This window comes from Zalophus californianus, chromosome 7 (assembly GCF_009762305.2).
Source record: "Zalophus californianus isolate mZalCal1 chromosome 7, mZalCal1.pri.v2, whole genome shotgun sequence".
NCBI lineage: Eukaryota > Metazoa > Chordata > Mammalia > Carnivora > Otariidae > Zalophus > Zalophus californianus.
This window is the reverse complement of record NC_045601.1, coordinates 59483632-59500298: the sequence shown is the minus strand read 5'-3', so window position 1 is coordinate 59500298 and position 16667 is coordinate 59483632. Positions and strand designations below refer to the sequence as shown.

General features: G+C 38.6%; 1 protein-coding gene and 1 long non-coding RNA gene across 7 annotated transcripts in view; one reads left to right on the top strand and one right to left on the bottom strand.

Annotated features, from left to right (window-relative positions):
* ASCC3 (activating signal cointegrator 1 complex subunit 3) overlaps window positions 1-1709 on the bottom strand; it is a 337927-nt gene extending 336218 nt beyond the window's left edge. For 2 of the 6 annotated variants that reach the window (XM_027603944.1, XM_027603946.2), the window contains exon 1: window positions 1412-1709. The gene's annotated coding sequence lies outside the window, so the exon portion shown is untranslated. Of the gene's footprint in view, window positions 1-909; window positions 1041-1397 lie in introns of all 6 variants that reach the window. The other 4 variants (XM_027603940.1, XM_027603941.1, XM_027603942.1 and 1 more) reach the window with 4 other exon arrangements.
* Window positions 1710-1762: 53 nt separating this feature from the next.
* LOC113927172 overlaps window positions 1763-16667 on the top strand; it is a 30729-nt gene continuing 15824 nt past the window's right edge. The window contains exons 1-4 of the long non-coding RNA XR_003521526.1: window positions 1763-1868; window positions 1977-2113; window positions 3426-3668; window positions 4152-4300. This is a non-coding gene — a long non-coding RNA (uncharacterized LOC113927172). The remainder of the gene's footprint in view (window positions 1869-1976; window positions 2114-3425; window positions 3669-4151; window positions 4301-16667) is intronic.

Sequence of the window (16667 nt, the reverse complement as noted above, 5' to 3'; positions counted from 1 at the left end):
CTCCCCACCCACTGGGGAGTGTGCTTGAGATTTCTCTCTTTTCCTCTCCCTCTGCCCCTCGTGCTCCCTCTTTCTCTCTCAAATAAATAAATCTTAAAAAAAAAGAAAAAAATTACTCTTAACTGGCAAAACATTGGCATATATACTTTCTTTTGGATCAAAGGCAAAATCAAGTCATGCTGTTCAAGAAAAATAATCTGCTCCTCTTTAGAGGCCAGTTACATATAAACACTGACAATAACTTAGTTTCATGAAAAGCCTTACTTTGGTTCACTAGAGATCCAAGACATGAAAAGGAACCCTACTTAAGATTCTGTTAAAAGGGTGTGGGACTATAGAAAGTTCCATAAGCACAGACACTGTATCTCTCTTGATTTTCTAGGCCTAGCACAGTGCCTGGCACAGATGAAGACATGAATGAACTGTTCAACAGGGATCAAGAAGGCTAAACCATGAAAAATTAATTCACTCAAATAAGATTATTTAGCCTACACTTAACTGGCATCTCTAAGGAGCATTTTTCTCATGCGAGACTATTATTATAGCCACCATTAAAAATAAAAGATACATGCACAGAAGTTCAATCCAGAGTAGAATCAAAAGCTGAATTCTTAACTTTTCACAACACTCTGAAAATGAGAAAAAAACATTTCATCCATGAAACATGAAATCTAGTGATGGAGATACTGGTTATTCAATCCAATCTTACTTAGAGAAAGAAAATATGCTTACTAGCTTGAGTGCACGTGATACCATTCATATCAATTATGCTTCTTTTAAACCAAAGAATAGCAAAATACACGAACGCATTGCATTCAATAAATAAGTTAACTTATGATATAAAAACCATTTAATACAACTGCCCCTATTCCCACACCACCTCCCTCACACTCGCACACATTTACTTACTTCAAAATGAAATTCTAGACTCGGAGATTGCTAAATTCACCCACAAGTCACCACGACCAACTCCCTAACCAGACTATTTACTTTGCAGTGTGGGGGTAAAAAAAATATAAAGCATACTTTTCTTCCAAAATCTGTGAGAGGAAAACGAAAGTTACCACAGCTTTGTAACAAAACAAAACCTAAAGAAAACAAATTACCCTCGCACAGGAACGAAAAATCACCCCATCTGGTCACCACGTTGTGGCCTTACACCTGGGCAATATGTGACTTGGGTTGATTTTTTTGATCACCACCCCCCCACCTACAAATTCCAAGAGTGGGACCAGACTGTCAGAGACCACGGTCAAGACTTTTCAGGCCCCGAGAGGGATGACAGCTCGTGGCTTGCCCCCTAGTCCCGAGGGGGCTGTCCGGTCGCGTCGCCCACCCCGAAGTCCCTGCCTCCGGCCAGCTACCCCTGGACGCGGCGCCCCTCCTCCTTCTCCTACCTCCACCTCCTCACCTCTCGGCCCCAGCTCACGCGCTTCCCATCACTCGGTCAGCTCCTACCTTCGCGTCTCCCTCCCTTTCGTTTTCATTTTTACTTTCCACGCCGGGTGGGGAGCGGAGGGCAGAGCTGAAGATGCCAGCGGGCGACTGCACCGCTATGCCTTCCTCTGCACCCCACCCAGAGCTCTCTGGGGTCGCTCCCAGTCACAGAGTACAGCGTCCCGACCACCGAACAGACCTACAAACCCGGAGACGAGGGAGGGGGCGGAGCAGGCGCGGGCCTACACGTCACCCGCCTGCAGCGGCGCCAACGTCGGCACGTCGGCTCCCTCCTGCCCCACCCCGTCCGCGCGCGCCGCCGCCCGCCTGCCGCCCGCAGAGCGGAGCTGCGAGGACTACCCTGGCGCCGAGGGCGCGCCCCGGAACGGGCACGGGCGCGAACGCGCGCGTTCCTAGGACTCGGCGGTCAGGTGGGTGTCCCTGAGGAGTCAGGCCTGCTGCTTCCAGCTCGCTACCGGAGAACTTTGCCGGCAATTACTTGAGTTGACTGCATCTTTTCTCCTATTCTTTTCCCTAAGATGAAGACAAGTAATAATTCCTATAAAGGAGAGAAGAGCAGTAAGTATGAAGTCTGAAGAACCGGGTAATTGCGATCTTCATCACCAGCCAGAGCTCCCAGCCCTTGGACACTTTATACACGGTTCTCTGGTCTCAGGTCCGCTTTCCTTAAGCTTTCTGAATTCTCAGCTCAGTTATCTTAAAGTTATCTCTGCTAGCCGGTCCTTTGGTCTGACGGCCCCCACCAAAAACAAAATGTCTGAAGAGTCCTTGGTTCATTTGAAAAGACAGACGACATTAAGAAAAATTAACTAACCTCAAGAACTGTCTGGTGTATGTGTATACAGTTCTAGACTAAACGTCGGCATGAGGGCATGACTTAATGTGTCCTAGCTTCCTCCTCTTCCATCCCCCTTTTTCATGAGCAGTGTGTCTTGATGCCTAATGGAACTGTGTTTTATTGAAAGGCAGTCAATAGTAATCCACTTAATACTCTTAACTGGCCAAACCATAACTGGAGTTCTGTGTTCAATCTAGATTGAGCACTTAAAAAAACAAACAAACAAACAACAAAAAACAACCTCGGAGAAGCTGGGATTATTTCATAGAAGAGCAGATGATGAGAACCCCAAAACGTACCGCATTAAAAAAAAAGTACTGGTTGAACTTGGGAGAATTCTCATAGAGAGAAAGCTCCTGGAACATCTCCAAATAAACACTAGTCATGTGACATTAGATTTATTTCATGTGGTCTCAAGAGATGCAGACTTGAGAGAAACAGATTTCAGATCCTGAAAAGAAGATCCCCTTCTAGCACTAGTCAGAGAAGTTTTCTGCCTGAGGATATGTGGATGCCCTCAAACACTGGGTTTGACCTTAATTAGATTCTAAAGGCTTACTTCATAGACACTAGGTGAAGGGGAGCCATACATCAAAAGAATTAGTTCATGGTTTTATTAAACTTATTCCCAACCTTGAGATTGGATCAGCCCATGGTCCCAGACTTAAAAGAATTTACAGGTTAATTTATGAGACAAGACAAATGCGTCAAAAGGTACATAATGAGAGGAAGCCGCATGATAATGAGAGGTACTAACAAAAAGTGCTAGAAATTCACATGACAGATTGTTCTTATCACAGTTCCTTGGAGACTTAAGGAAGAAGGAGGAGACTGAAAATGGACCCCACTAGAACTGCCCTAGAACTAATCAAATGCGGCTCCCTACCCTTGAAATGTGATGGATCCAAATGGAAACATGCAATAAGTACAAAATATACACCATATTTTGAAACTTAGTACAAAAAAATAAAATATCTTAATTCTTATATTGAGTACCTATTGAAATATTAACATTTGGTATACACTGGGTCAGTATATTAAAAGTAATTTTACCTGTTCATCTTTTTTTTAAATATGGCTACTAGAAAGTTTTAAATTATGTAGGTGGCTTGCATCTTATTTCTATTAGACAGTCCTGACCTAGAGGAAAATACACTTCACTGAACTCAGAGAACTATCTTTGTCCTCTTTGTAATCCCTGGAGGGTTTTGCAAAATATCAGTGGAAAGAGTCTGCTGACAGGATACCTAATGAAGAGAAAGAAGACTGTCCAGAAAGTGTGCCATGAGCAAAGACAAAGAACCAAGATTACAGATGCACTCTATGATAACGAGTAACTTCTTGGTCTATAATAGAAGGTGCTTATTGGAAGGTAATGACAATAAAGTTAAAATTAGAAACTAATCTGTTAGAAGACTCAATTTTTAATTTAAGGAATTTAGTACTGTAGGCAATCAGGATCTGGCAGTTAGAAAATGGGATTGTATGAATCTTTTGTCAATATTGAGTAGGGTGGGGACGCCTAGGTGACTCAGTCAGTTAAGCGTCTGCCTTCAGCTCAGGTCATGGACCCAGGGTCCTGGGATGGAGTCCTGCATCAGGCTCCTTGCTCAGCAGGAAGCCGGCTTCTCCCTCTGCCTGCCGCTCCCCCCTGCTTTTGCTTTCTCTCGCTGACAAATAAATAAAATCTTTAAAAAAAAATACTGAGTAGGGTGGGTTGAAATTAATGGGTGGTTGGGCAACCAACTAAAACTCATACTTAAAAACATATTATTTCAAAAACAATAGGGGATTGCTTTAAAATGATTATAGTAGTCCTGCCCCTAGTCCAAGGTTTCCCTTTCTGTTGTTTCAGTTACCTGAGGTCAACCACAATCTGGAAGCAGATGATCCTTCTGATATATCATCAAAGGGTCAATAGTGGCCCAATGTTATGTCACAATGCCTGTGACATTCACTTCACCTCTAGTAGGTGTTTTATCCTCTCACATCCAAAGAAGAAAGGTGAGTACACTACAATAAGATATTTAGAGAAAGAGACCACATTCACATAACTTTTATTACATTATATTGTAATTATTCTATCATTAGCCATTGTTGTTAATCTCTTACTGTACCTAATTTATAAACTGAACTTTATCATAACTATGTATGTGTAGGAAAAAACATGGTATATACAGGGTTTGTTACTAGCATTGGTTTCAGGCATCTACTGGAGCTGTCTTAGAAGGATCTTGCACAGATAAGAGGGCATTATTGTACAGCACATCTCTAAAGTGGAATACTTTATAAGAATTAAAAAGTATGGCATGAATCTGTATTGCTTGATATGGAAATATATCAAGGAGTACAACTGAGTAAATAGTTTGTAAAATAATACATACACAACATGAACCCATATATGTAAAATTATATACGTGTGTGTATGTAACTAGATTTGACTAATAGTGCCTTAATTTTCTCAAAATTGTCTCAAAAACAGAAAATCTCAAGGTGAAAGTGTTTCCAACATATTTTCATGGGCTCAACAAAGTCATCCATGTTTTTTGGTTCTTTTCATCTGTATGTTCTATCATCCTTAGCATGTTAGCCTTTCATTCTCACCCTTATCACACCATTAGTTGTCAGAATGGGTTGGTATGCTCCAGATGTCTGGCCCTTAGTATCTCTTTTAGTATGTGTGTCCATTAGGTCTGTTCAGCTCAGCAGTGTCCCACAGCCTCGGCTTCTGGACCTTTTTGGTTTTACCTATTCTCGGTCCATTGTTCCCCCTTCTTTTTGCATACCCCAACTTAAAACATTGGGTCTTAAAATTACATCTTTGCTGGACCCCAGTGCAGTTTCTTTCCTGGAGCTGACACTTAACTGCTGGGGGATGCTGATTAATAAAAGACCCAATTTTAAAATGAGCTTCCCTAGTCTTGTTAATAAATGATGATGATATGGAAAAAAAATTATGATGGCAGACACTGTTGGTTGCCTAACCAGTCACCATTTTTCTCCTCTTCCTTGATTAATAAAACGAATTTGTTATGTTACCAAACAACTAAATAGATGTGAGCTCTTCCCATTACTCTGGAAGTAATTCTAATTCCCTTTGAATAAGAATTTTGTAGAGGTGGTCACGTGACCAAGGGATAGTCAGTTGGGGGGATTCTGCAATAGGTTCTATCTAAGTGGCAAATATATACTTATAAAATCTATAGAGAGTTATTCTTGGCTAACTGTTCAAGATGGTGGACTCAGGGGGCGCCTGGTTAAGCGACTGCCTTCGGCTCAGGTCATGATCCTGGAGTCCCGGGATCGAGTCCCGCATCGGGCTCCCGGCTCAGCGGGGGGTCTGCTTCTCCCTCTGACCCTCCCCCCTCTCATGCTCTCTCTCTCTCTCTCTCTCTCTGTCATTCTCTCAAATAAATAAATAAAATCTTTAAAAAAAAAGATGGTGGACTTGGCATATAATTTGCCTAATGTTCTTTCCTATACATGCTGAAATAAAAAATTTAGAAGTAGAAAAACTGAGGAATAAAAAAGTAAAGACAGTGTGTTTGTATGCATGTACTTATGTGGAGAGAAGGATGATCAGCAGAGAAGAGAAAAGTAAATAAAACTTCAACAATTTCCTGGGAAACAAAGCTATAGTAGAGGTCTGACTAGGAATAACACCCAAAACCATTGCCAAAAATTACAGTGAAGAAGCTACAAAAGAGTTGGTTGAGGCATGGCAGAGAACAGAAGTGAGATTAAGGGTTGAAAATGCGGATAACATTGTAAATATGGTACACTTGACTCAGGCACCACACACATTTCCTTCTTCATTGTACACTCTGAGAGCTGACAAAGACACCTGCTACCAAACAAAGAAACCAAACAGACCCCAAAAGTCTTCTTCAAATGAATTGTGTAAATAGTAGAGAGGAAATGAAAGCTTTTATGTTGACAACACAGAGTGATACCATTCTCATTCTGGTACTCAGGGCCAGCATCCAGAGAGCTAGTTACTTGCCTTCTCATCCTAAAGTAAACCTGATATTTAGCATTCCTGGTCCTGCCCCGTCAAACCTAGCCACTTATTCACAATTACTACATAGGAGAGAAAATTGGAAGACATCCTACTTACTAAAAGCAAAGGAAGGGTGCCTGGATGGTTCAGTCAGTTAAGCGTCTGACTTCTGCTCAGGTCATGATCCCGGGGTCCTAGGATCAAGTCCCACGTTGGGCTCCCTGCTTAGCGGGGCCTGCTTCTCCCTCTGCCTGCTACACCCCCTGTTTGTGCTCTCTCTCTCTCTCTGTCAAATGAATAAATAAAATCTTAAAAAAAAAAGGAAAACCACATCAGTGACCAGTTTATATATATATATTTTATATATTTTAATTTTTTAATTTAATGTATTTAAATACTTTAAACATATTAAATATATATTTTATATATGTTAAATATGTATTTATATACATTTTGTATGTATATTTATTATATATTATAGGTAACATATAAATATAAATATATCTTATATAACCTATATATATAGAATAATATATATTTACATAAATATTTATTTTATATTGTGTGTGTATGTATGTATAAACATACAATAAAGAATCAACAGGCAAATCAGGAAAAGCACCATTATGAAAGAGAAAGACGAAGAAAAACAGAAAACAAACTCTAAAGGAAACAGATATAATTCACAAAATAAAAGGGAACATTTTTTAAAAACACTCCAATTTATAAACTTCAGTACTCAGAATATATTATATCTATAAGCTACAAACAAGGTACTCTGAAGAAGAAACAACCATAGAATGAAATAGAGTTCTGAGACACTAAAAACGTGATTACTTAAATAGAAAATTCAAGGGAAGTACCAGAGATAAAATCGAAGAAATCTAGAACATAGCATACAAAGACATAAACAGAAAATATGAGAAAAGATATGAGTCATGGAGAGCCAATCCAATGGACTAACATTCAACTACTAGAAAAGAGATTTAGAAAAAAAAAGTGAGAAAAAAATGTTTTAATTATAAGAGATCTTTTTACAATGTAGAAGGAAATAAGTTTTCAGATTGAGTAGACTACAGGGTATCAGAAAATAGATGAAAAAAGATTCACACTTGGAGATATTATCATGTAATACCAAGAATGAAAACTAGGAATAATACTAGTCAATAATAATAATGATAATAAATCCCCAAAGTTTCTAAACATAAAAGACACGTTATCAATGAAAGAATAAAAATCAGACCTATTGGGGCAAGTGGGTGGCTCGGTCAGTTAAGCATCTGACTCTTGATTTTGACTTGGGTCATGATCTCAGGGTCGTGTAATTGAGCCCCGCATTGGGCTCCTCTCTGGGTGTGGAACCTGCTTGAGGTTCTCTCTCTCCCTCTCCTCTGCCCTCCCCAATCCTCTCTCTCCCTCTCTTAAAAAAAAGAAAAAAAAATCAGACCTATCAACAGCACTGGATCCTAGAATGACAGAATATTTTCAAAGTTTTAATGTAGATATGGTTATAAAGATTTGTAGACCATCAAGGATGTGGAACTGCAGAAGATTTTCCTCCCATGTGATCTTTACTCCAGCGAAATAAGGGCAGAAACTTTAGGAAATAGTCCAGCAATAAATAAAAGAAAGACTGAAAAATAAGAGGAAAACATGGAATTCTGGAAAAGATGTACCAGTCTTAGAAAGAGGCAAACAGACATTCCCAGAAAGGGCTGTGTAGCAAGTCTAGCGAGGAAGCAGTGTAGATGGAAGCAGGAAGAATTCAAGGAGCAGGTTTTTATGGAAGTAAATGGGAAATCCAGTAGAATAAATGGTAAGATAGGGGATTTTTTAAAAAGTGAAAGCTATAATAAATCAAATACTGCAAGGATAAAATGTGTAAAGGGGGTAGTAAAGGAAATTCAGGAAAAAAATATCATTAGAAAAAGGGTTAAAACAGTTCAGATGACTACCCTTAGGATTGAGAGGAGGAAGGGAGCTAGCAAAAGAGAAAGAAAGGGTAGCCAAAGAGGAAAGAGATTAGCAAAGATATAAAATCATTTTTTAAAAAAGTCATCAACAAAGTTAATTCCTGCTCAAAGTCAAGGAGAATGGAGACTTGGTTAATGTCTTTGGAGATTTATATAATTGATGAATTGGAAACAATTTTAGTAACTTGATAGAGATGGAAATCAGATGGCAAATTAAGAGAATAAATGAGAAGAGAGAAAATGGAGACAGGGATGAGAATCATTTTGTTTAATAAATGCATGAAAAAAGCAGAGCAGTAGAGGAAATATTAGGGTCCAGAAAAAGACTTTTGTCTGTGTGTGTTTTTAAGATAGACAAACAAGCAAACATACAAGATATTGATAGAAGGAAAAAATCTTTAAGAGATGAGTTGAGTAAAGATAACAGTGAGATGAAGTGAAGACAGACAAGGATACACTCAAAACCATACATGAAGTTGTTCTTAACCTTGATAGAGGGACTTTTTCCTGTGAGACAAGATGAAAGAAGTAGAGGATGTTTGAAAATATAGGAAAAGTTTAAGGTATTGAAGAATGTATAGCTATAAAAATTTCAAAGTTGAATATACAAAATGAATGGTATTCTTCTTTTAGCAGCCTTGAAATAATGGCTTGTTCAGTGTATGAATATTCTTAACTATTTCCTGTAAGATAGTAAGATACATTAAATTTTCATAATTTACTATAAAATACAGAGAAAAACCAATTTCAAACATACAGCCATAGGTTAGGTTTTAAAGAGCAATATCCCTCGGTCAGTATAAACATAAGAAGTGAAGACTGCAAGTCAGAGAGTTCTCATTGGCTAATTTGACTTGATATCTAGTTAGTTTCCCAAATGCCAGGTGAGAATTCTTGACAAGTGTGAGTATGCATATGAATACAGGTTTGTTTCTATAAATGGGATTGGGGGGAAAGAAGATTAGGGGTAGTTAGCTTCAAAATGAATAAGTTTTAGCTAGCCTTTTCCTGTCAGGAGCTAGGTTTGCCTTTCTTTCTTTCTTTCTTTTTTTAAAGATTTTATTTATCTGTTTGGGAGAGAGAGGGAGAACACAGAGGGAGAAGCAGACTCACCGCTGAGCAGGGAGCCCTTGATTCCAGGACCCTGGGACCATGAGCCAAAAGTAGACGCTCAACCGACTGAGCCACCCATGCGCCCCTAGGTTTGCCTTTCTTATGCAAGCAAATCATCCACCCAGAGTTTGAGGCTCTAACATATTTATTACTTAAAGCACTGTGTGGGAATGGAAGAATCTTCTTGCCTACTGTTGCTATTCTGTCATTTCCCTCAACAGATAAGTTAGGGAATTATTAGATTGTATATGAGACCCAGAACAACAATAGCAATAGAGTTTTCCTCTCACAAAACAGGATAGGTGGGTAATCGTTCATTTGCAAGCTCCTTGGGAGTGTCACGGTTATAATCTGAAACTGGTCCCTGTATTTGGAGGGCAGGGAGAGACCAAAGAAAGAGGAAGACAGATTTAAGAACCAAAGGAAACTTACGTACAAGGCTTGTTTTAGGGTACAACAAGACAAGTGGATCCATACACCCACCTGTCAAATCTTAAAAGTTTATATAGAGGCCTTAACCAGGTTCAGTCAAGTACGTATACTATCTTATACTGTCTAAATAGTCTCAGCACCACATCATTATCTCAAGGCTATGTCCTTGGGGCAGCTGTTGGGAGCAGGAAGGCAAGTGGAACTCACATTCCAAAGATAGGGGACAGGGAGAGGTGACTTTGATTGCCTGGGTTTCAGCTCATGGGTCAACCAGGAGTCATGTCTTTTCAATCACCACCCACCCTCCCCCAAGAGCAATCTTGGAACAGTGTAGTTGTATTCAGGATTTAGTCATGCAGAGACCCAGGTATCTTCTTGTTATTCTACAATTTCTAGTGTAGACATATTTGGAGACAAATGTTTCACCCACAACCCTCTTTCTTCTCAATTAAAGCAAACATACTGGTATTAAACAGATAAAGATAGCCTCCCTTCCCTTATCAGAACTGAACCATGGGAAACAACAGAATATCAAGACTAACTTTATCTCTTTTATGCACATAAAAATTGAGCTCCTAAAAAATGGCAATATATAATGATGGATATTAATTATTTTAAGAATTAAATTTTCCTGAAGTTTAAACTATTCTTAAGCATTTTTAATATGGTCAGAATGAAGTTTCCATTCATTCTACCCACAAGTAATTAAGCATATATCATATAACCCACACTTTGCTAAGCATTGTGAACTCTCCAAAGAAAAGTATGATATAATCTCTATTCTCAAGGAACTTAGGGAAACTTACAGTTTGAAAAGGAGACAAATTTAACATAAGACTGTTCAAGAACTATTGAGTGCTGAGTTGTGTGATACTTTATGAGTACAAAAGGAATCCAAAGTAAAGATAGGCCACTGTTGGCTGCAGGAGATTAAACACCTTTGCAAAAACAGCAAATATTGAGCTGGGCATATAAGAATAGATAGAATTTATTTATAATTCAGTTTCAGTAATTTTCAGAAAGACTCACCAAACCACTAAAAGCTATTATACTCATGGTTATGGCTTATTAGAAAGAAAAGATCACAGATTAAGATTAAAGGAAGGCACACATAAAACAGAGTCTAGGAGACTTTCAAATGCAGAGATTCAGTTGTCTTCTAGCCATGAAATCAGGACACATTAATGTTCTAGCATCAACGTGTGACAGTATGCATGGAGTACTGACAATCAGGGAGGCTCACCTGAGGTTGGTGTCCAAACATTTTTAGGGGGCAATCGATTGCCCATTTAGTAAATCTCAGTTTCCAGGTTCACTGATACTGTGTGACCCAAAGCCCCCACCCAAAATCATATTGTTGGCCTTTTTCACTGGCCAATACTCAACATAAGACTATCTGTGTGTTGCCAGTTCTCAACCTAAATCACATTGTTAGACTACTCAGTATGACCCAAGACCCTCAGATAACCTCATCTTAAAAGGGTAAAGGCAAAGGCCAGGCCTTCTCTTTGGGCAAGCTGTAGTTCTTTACTACACACCCCCTAAATCTCCACTTTTCTCTTTGGAGGATTTGTTGTTTTCAACCCCTGCAATTGTTTTTTCAAAAAAAAAATTGTTTCTCAACTACTAATTTTGTAAGTTTATATTTTAAAACATTCTGAATGATTATGAAGCATCTCAATAAAGAAAATTAAGATTGGAGTAGGATTACTAACACTTTCTTTTTCCTCTAATTTTCCAATATGTATAAGAGGATTCTACCAGGCCTACTGACTTGTAATGCATTTTATTTTAAGTTGGACAACAGCTAGAAAATAAAATAGAACGTTTTTCAGTAGATTGTAATGCCAGAAATGACAATGAAGGGAAAACGAAGCTGTGTAGTAACAGTTAAATGATTTTGAGGCTTGGGATTGGGTAAGTGTGGAAGACCTCCCTAGAAAGAATATAAACTACCAAAGACCTCCATAAGGAACACTGAAGTTGTTAAACATTAACCCTATATTTTAAACATTCTTTCTTTACATAAATGTGTTGAGGAGTCATGACTGAGGAAGGAATACCATTATAGTTTAAAATGAAATTATAAGATTTAAATGTTAAGGTGCCATTTATTAATGTTAAGTTTCTCTTAAAATAATTTTAATTGCATTTTGATAGGTTTAGCTCTTCCTAGTTTAGATATGAGTTGTAATTTTTTTGTTGTTCTCTTTAAGATATAGTAGAGATATAGGACTTAAGTGACAAAATAGGCTGGAGATGGAAATTCCACACTAGCAGCTTAAGCAGGACCAGGATTCTTGAAGTCAATCAAATCACAGGTCAGACAGGCAGTTATAGTCATTGGTCAGGAAGGACAAGGTTCAAGTCAGGCATAAGATTCTGATTTCATAGGCTCAAGACGCTCAGACTGAAAACTACATTTAGCTAACTCTGTACGTTGATGTGAAGGTTCATTCATCCATTCATTTGTGAAACTGAGTGAAGAAAGTCTCATTTAAAATGGAGGCAGGAGGCCAGAAGAGGGAGCCTTCATGCCCTACTACTCCTTGTCAAGAAGAGAGCTCTCTTGCATTCCTGACAGGAAGAACCCTACCACTCCAGCAGGAGGAAGAAAGAATTTCTCCAGGCCCAACAACAAGCCCAGCCATTAAGAAAATATCACAGTTCAGCCAATGAGAAATCATTACTACCCAGGACTCTTACTTTCTTTCAGTGGATTTTCATTCACAGCAGTCCCTCAACCCCCAACTTCTTCCTTTTCTTCATTATGTTTCTCTCATTTGATCTGCGGACTTGCCTATAGCTTGCTGTAACTTGCCTGCCCAAATTGCGGTTCCTCTGCTATTATTGAATAAACACATTTTGCTGGTAAAATAACCAGCTGTTTTCCTTGTAAGGTCAACACATTCAATTGATATATATATTGAGCACCTACTATGAGTCAGCAGACACAGTAGCAAACAAGACAAACACTGTGTTGGCTTTTAACGAATAATGCTAGCTTTCACTGCTCAAGTACCTGCTATTTGCCAGGCATTGTGCTAAGCATTTCTTCTTGAAACTCTGAAAGTGTTTATTATTCTCACTTTTATTATGTAGATTTCATAGGTAAGGAAATTGAGAGGAGGTTTACAGTCTTTCTGGAAGGGAATGTCTAAGTGATTCTGCACACCCTCTAAAGCTGAACTTTCTTGCTATCAAAAGTCTCTTGCTAATAGTTAATAGTTTCTCAGTATCTGAAAGAGTGTTTTTATCTTCTCCAGGACTTTTCAGTTTCTTTGCTGGATTTAGGAGCGCCATCTTTTGGCAAGATGTGGAATTTCATAAAGAAGGACTTAACCAGGGAACTGAGGACAAACTAGTCAAGGGTTACCTTATTCTCTTCTTTATTAAATGGGTTATTGTCTAAGGTTATCATGTTTTCTAAACTAGGAGAAGGGACTCATTTTGGTTACAGGTCTTGTCAGTTGGTGTTTATTTTGCTATTATGAAGAAGAAAGAAAAATAGGGAAGATAATTTCATTATATTAGTACTTAAGATATATATTCAAGATTGCTTACAAATAAGTTCTCTCTTAAAAATGTGATGTTGAGGGTGCCTGGGTGGCTCAGTCATTAAGCATCTGCCTTCGGCTCAGATCATGATCCCAGGGTCCTGGGATCGAGCCCCCCCTCCCCCACCCCGCCGCATCGGGCTCCCTGCTCCACAGGAAGCCTGCTTCTCCCTCTCCCCCTTCCCCTGCTTGTGTTCCCTCTCTCGCTGTCTCTCTCTCTGTCAAATAAATAAATAAAATATTTTTTAAAAATGTGATGTTGATTTAATGAATACCACATTTAAAGTTTTTAAGTCTGGGTTCAATTAATAAACAAAGAGAAAAATTGTCCTAACCCAAACATAAAGTCTCAGATTTACACAACACTGAACAGATCTAGTTACTTAACAATCACTAAAGTGAATTTTTAAAAAAAAATAAATGCTGACATATGTGCTCCGTGGGAGAATTTTTCCTTTTAAGCTTTCACAAAGATACAGTAAGAGATTACAAATATATATATAAACAAAACAAAATTAAGCAACACTTTTTCATTGTGTGTATAGCACTAATTATAGTGTTTCCTTTTATAAAAGCAGAAATAGTATAATATCTTCTCATAGTTTGAGACACTGGAAGGAGACGACTATATCCTAGCAATAGCAAGCTTGTATGTTGAGACCACCTCCCACAGACAGGAACAGTAGTTACTACTGCCCACAGCTGACATCAGTCCCAGAATTCTGTCTTTTTCTGTTTAGCCATTTTTTAATCTAAATGAACCAACTCAACTTGCCAGGAATTACAAGCTTAAAGAACAGTATTTTAAGTAAGAGCAATATTTACTAAAATGTTAACTTAATCTCTATATTGAGCAAGCATAGTTTTTTTTTTTAAAGATTTTATTTATTTATTTGAGAGAGAGAGAGAGAATGAGAGATAGAAAGCACGAGAAGGAAGAGGGTCGGAGGGAGAAGCAGACTCCCTACTGAGCAGGGAGCCCGATGCGGGACTCGATCCAAGGACTCCAGGATCATGACCTGAGCCGAAGGCAGTCGCTTAACCAACTGAGCCACCCAGGCGCCCGAGCAAGCATAGCTTTTAACAGAACTAAAATAAAATGTTTTTTTCTTTCACCATTCCTTTAAATTTTATTGGGGTGGAGTACCTATTCCTGGATGAAAACTCTGGTGGGATCTATGGCTTTGTTGTTGTTTGTTGACTTTTAAATAATGTAACTTTCTGTTGTCATTTTAGGTCATAAAAACTATTACAATTCAGTAAGTAGAGTATTTAATATTAGACTGTTACTAATAGTGAAAATATGAATAATGAATAATGAAATATGATAATGAAATTCATAATAATGAAATTTCATAGTTGGGTTTAGTATTAATTCTTCTCCCTTGCAATAGCTTAAGTCTACTTAGAGCTGAAAGCCTGAACTGAAGAATTGAAGTGGGCCTTCTCTCTTCTTTCTTCATTGCATGACATCACTATCACTTCCAAGGCCACATACAGCCTTTAGGCGGTGGACGAATGACAGGAAGTCAGGAGATACAGGATATTTCTTACTTTACTGCAAATCCAGTTGTTTTCTTCTCTGTGTCTAAAGGCAGGGATCTCTACAGGTCCTGGTTAAAACAGATTCTTTCCCTTTGGAGACACCTTTGAGGACTCCTTGAAGTTCCCAACTATACCTTTACAGCTCCTGCAATTCATTAGCTGATGCATCTTTCCTCGTCCAGGTCCTGGGAAGCCTGAAGTGCATCTACAGTTCCTTTTTGAGAGGAACTCTTTACTCTTCCAGATGGCTTTTTTGGACAGAACCCAAGATGAACCACTCTAGCTCTTTTTCCCTTGGCTTACATCCCTTGCCCTGATAAGTTTTAGGAATAAAAGCTGGTTCTAAACCAAAAGCACTCTCCTGGCTCCACCACCAAGCAGCCAGTCATCCTCAGCCTCTACATTTTCTGGGATGGAGGTAGTAGAGTCAGTCACACCTCAGTCTACAGTCCACTTAAGATTTTGGGGGCAGCAATACAAAACTAGTTCTTTGCATTTTCCAACTGCAGAAAGCACATTTCAAAGCTCTCCCATGGTTCCCTGGCAGTATTCCTCACTTAGACTTGAGGTTAGATGGTCCTACACACCTATGCCTATTCCCCTCAGAGGGTTGTTGGTACTGTTAAAAATTCAACTGAGTAACTTAAAAGATCAAATTGGTTTTGTTTTTTTTTTTTTTTTTTTGAATGATTCATGGATCAGGGAGCATCCCATCTAGCAAATAGAAAGGAACTCCCTCAAGGTGTAGAAAAGGAAGGTTTTATAAGGCAGAGAGGGAACGAGAAAAGAAAATTATTGGCAAAGAATGCATTGTTTTAGGGGAATGAAGGGGTCTATCAGTAGATTTCCTAGTGCTGTCAGGGAAATTCCATGTTGAATGTTAAAGTTTACATTCCTGGGGGGATTGAAACTGCAGTTAAGTACTAAGTTTTGGTGTGGGGCCTTAACATAAGTAACTGCATTTGGGGCCTGTGGATTTTTTTTTTTTTTTTTTGACAGTGCTCATAACAGAATGGCAGCTCTCTAAAGAAGCTACTCGTTTACTTTCTCTGATGCTTTTTTTTTTCTTAATATCCTTGATCTGGTTGAAGCCTCAATGAATCATGTAAAAATGTCTTGAATGCATTTCTTTTGTCTGCCTGGGTACAGAAGGGAGAATGGCTCATCCTCAGTTGAGCATCCTATCATCTGTTGGTACTTAAACAGAAACTATGACAAGAATAATCCCATTCCAAGATCCTGTTAGAAATAGAAACACAAAGAAGTGGGACACATCATAGAACCTAGGTGTGAATACATATCAGACTAGGGTCTAAATATTTCTTAAAATTGTCTTTTTTTTTTCCATCTCTGTTACCACCATCTTCATTCAAAACTTCATAATCTCTTACCAGTACTGTTGCAGTCATTTGTCTCTGCCTTGGGTTTTATCTCAGTTAAATGTGTTCTTCATAATACCACCAGATTGGTTGACCTAAAATGCAGATGCTACCTTGTCAGTTATTTGCTTTAAATCTTTGAAAATCTCCCAATAGCATTGCCCTAGGGGCAAGCTTCTTAAATGTTAAAGTGCATACAAATGACCCAGGAATCTTGTTAAAATTCAGATTCTATTAGAAGATTTGGACTATGGTCCCCAATTCTGCATTTCTAAAAACCTCTGTGGTAACTTTACAGCCCCAGCTCCTGCTCTAAGAACCACTCTGAGTACCGAGGGCCTAGAGAAGTTTTGGCTCCGTAGTTGTGCCATT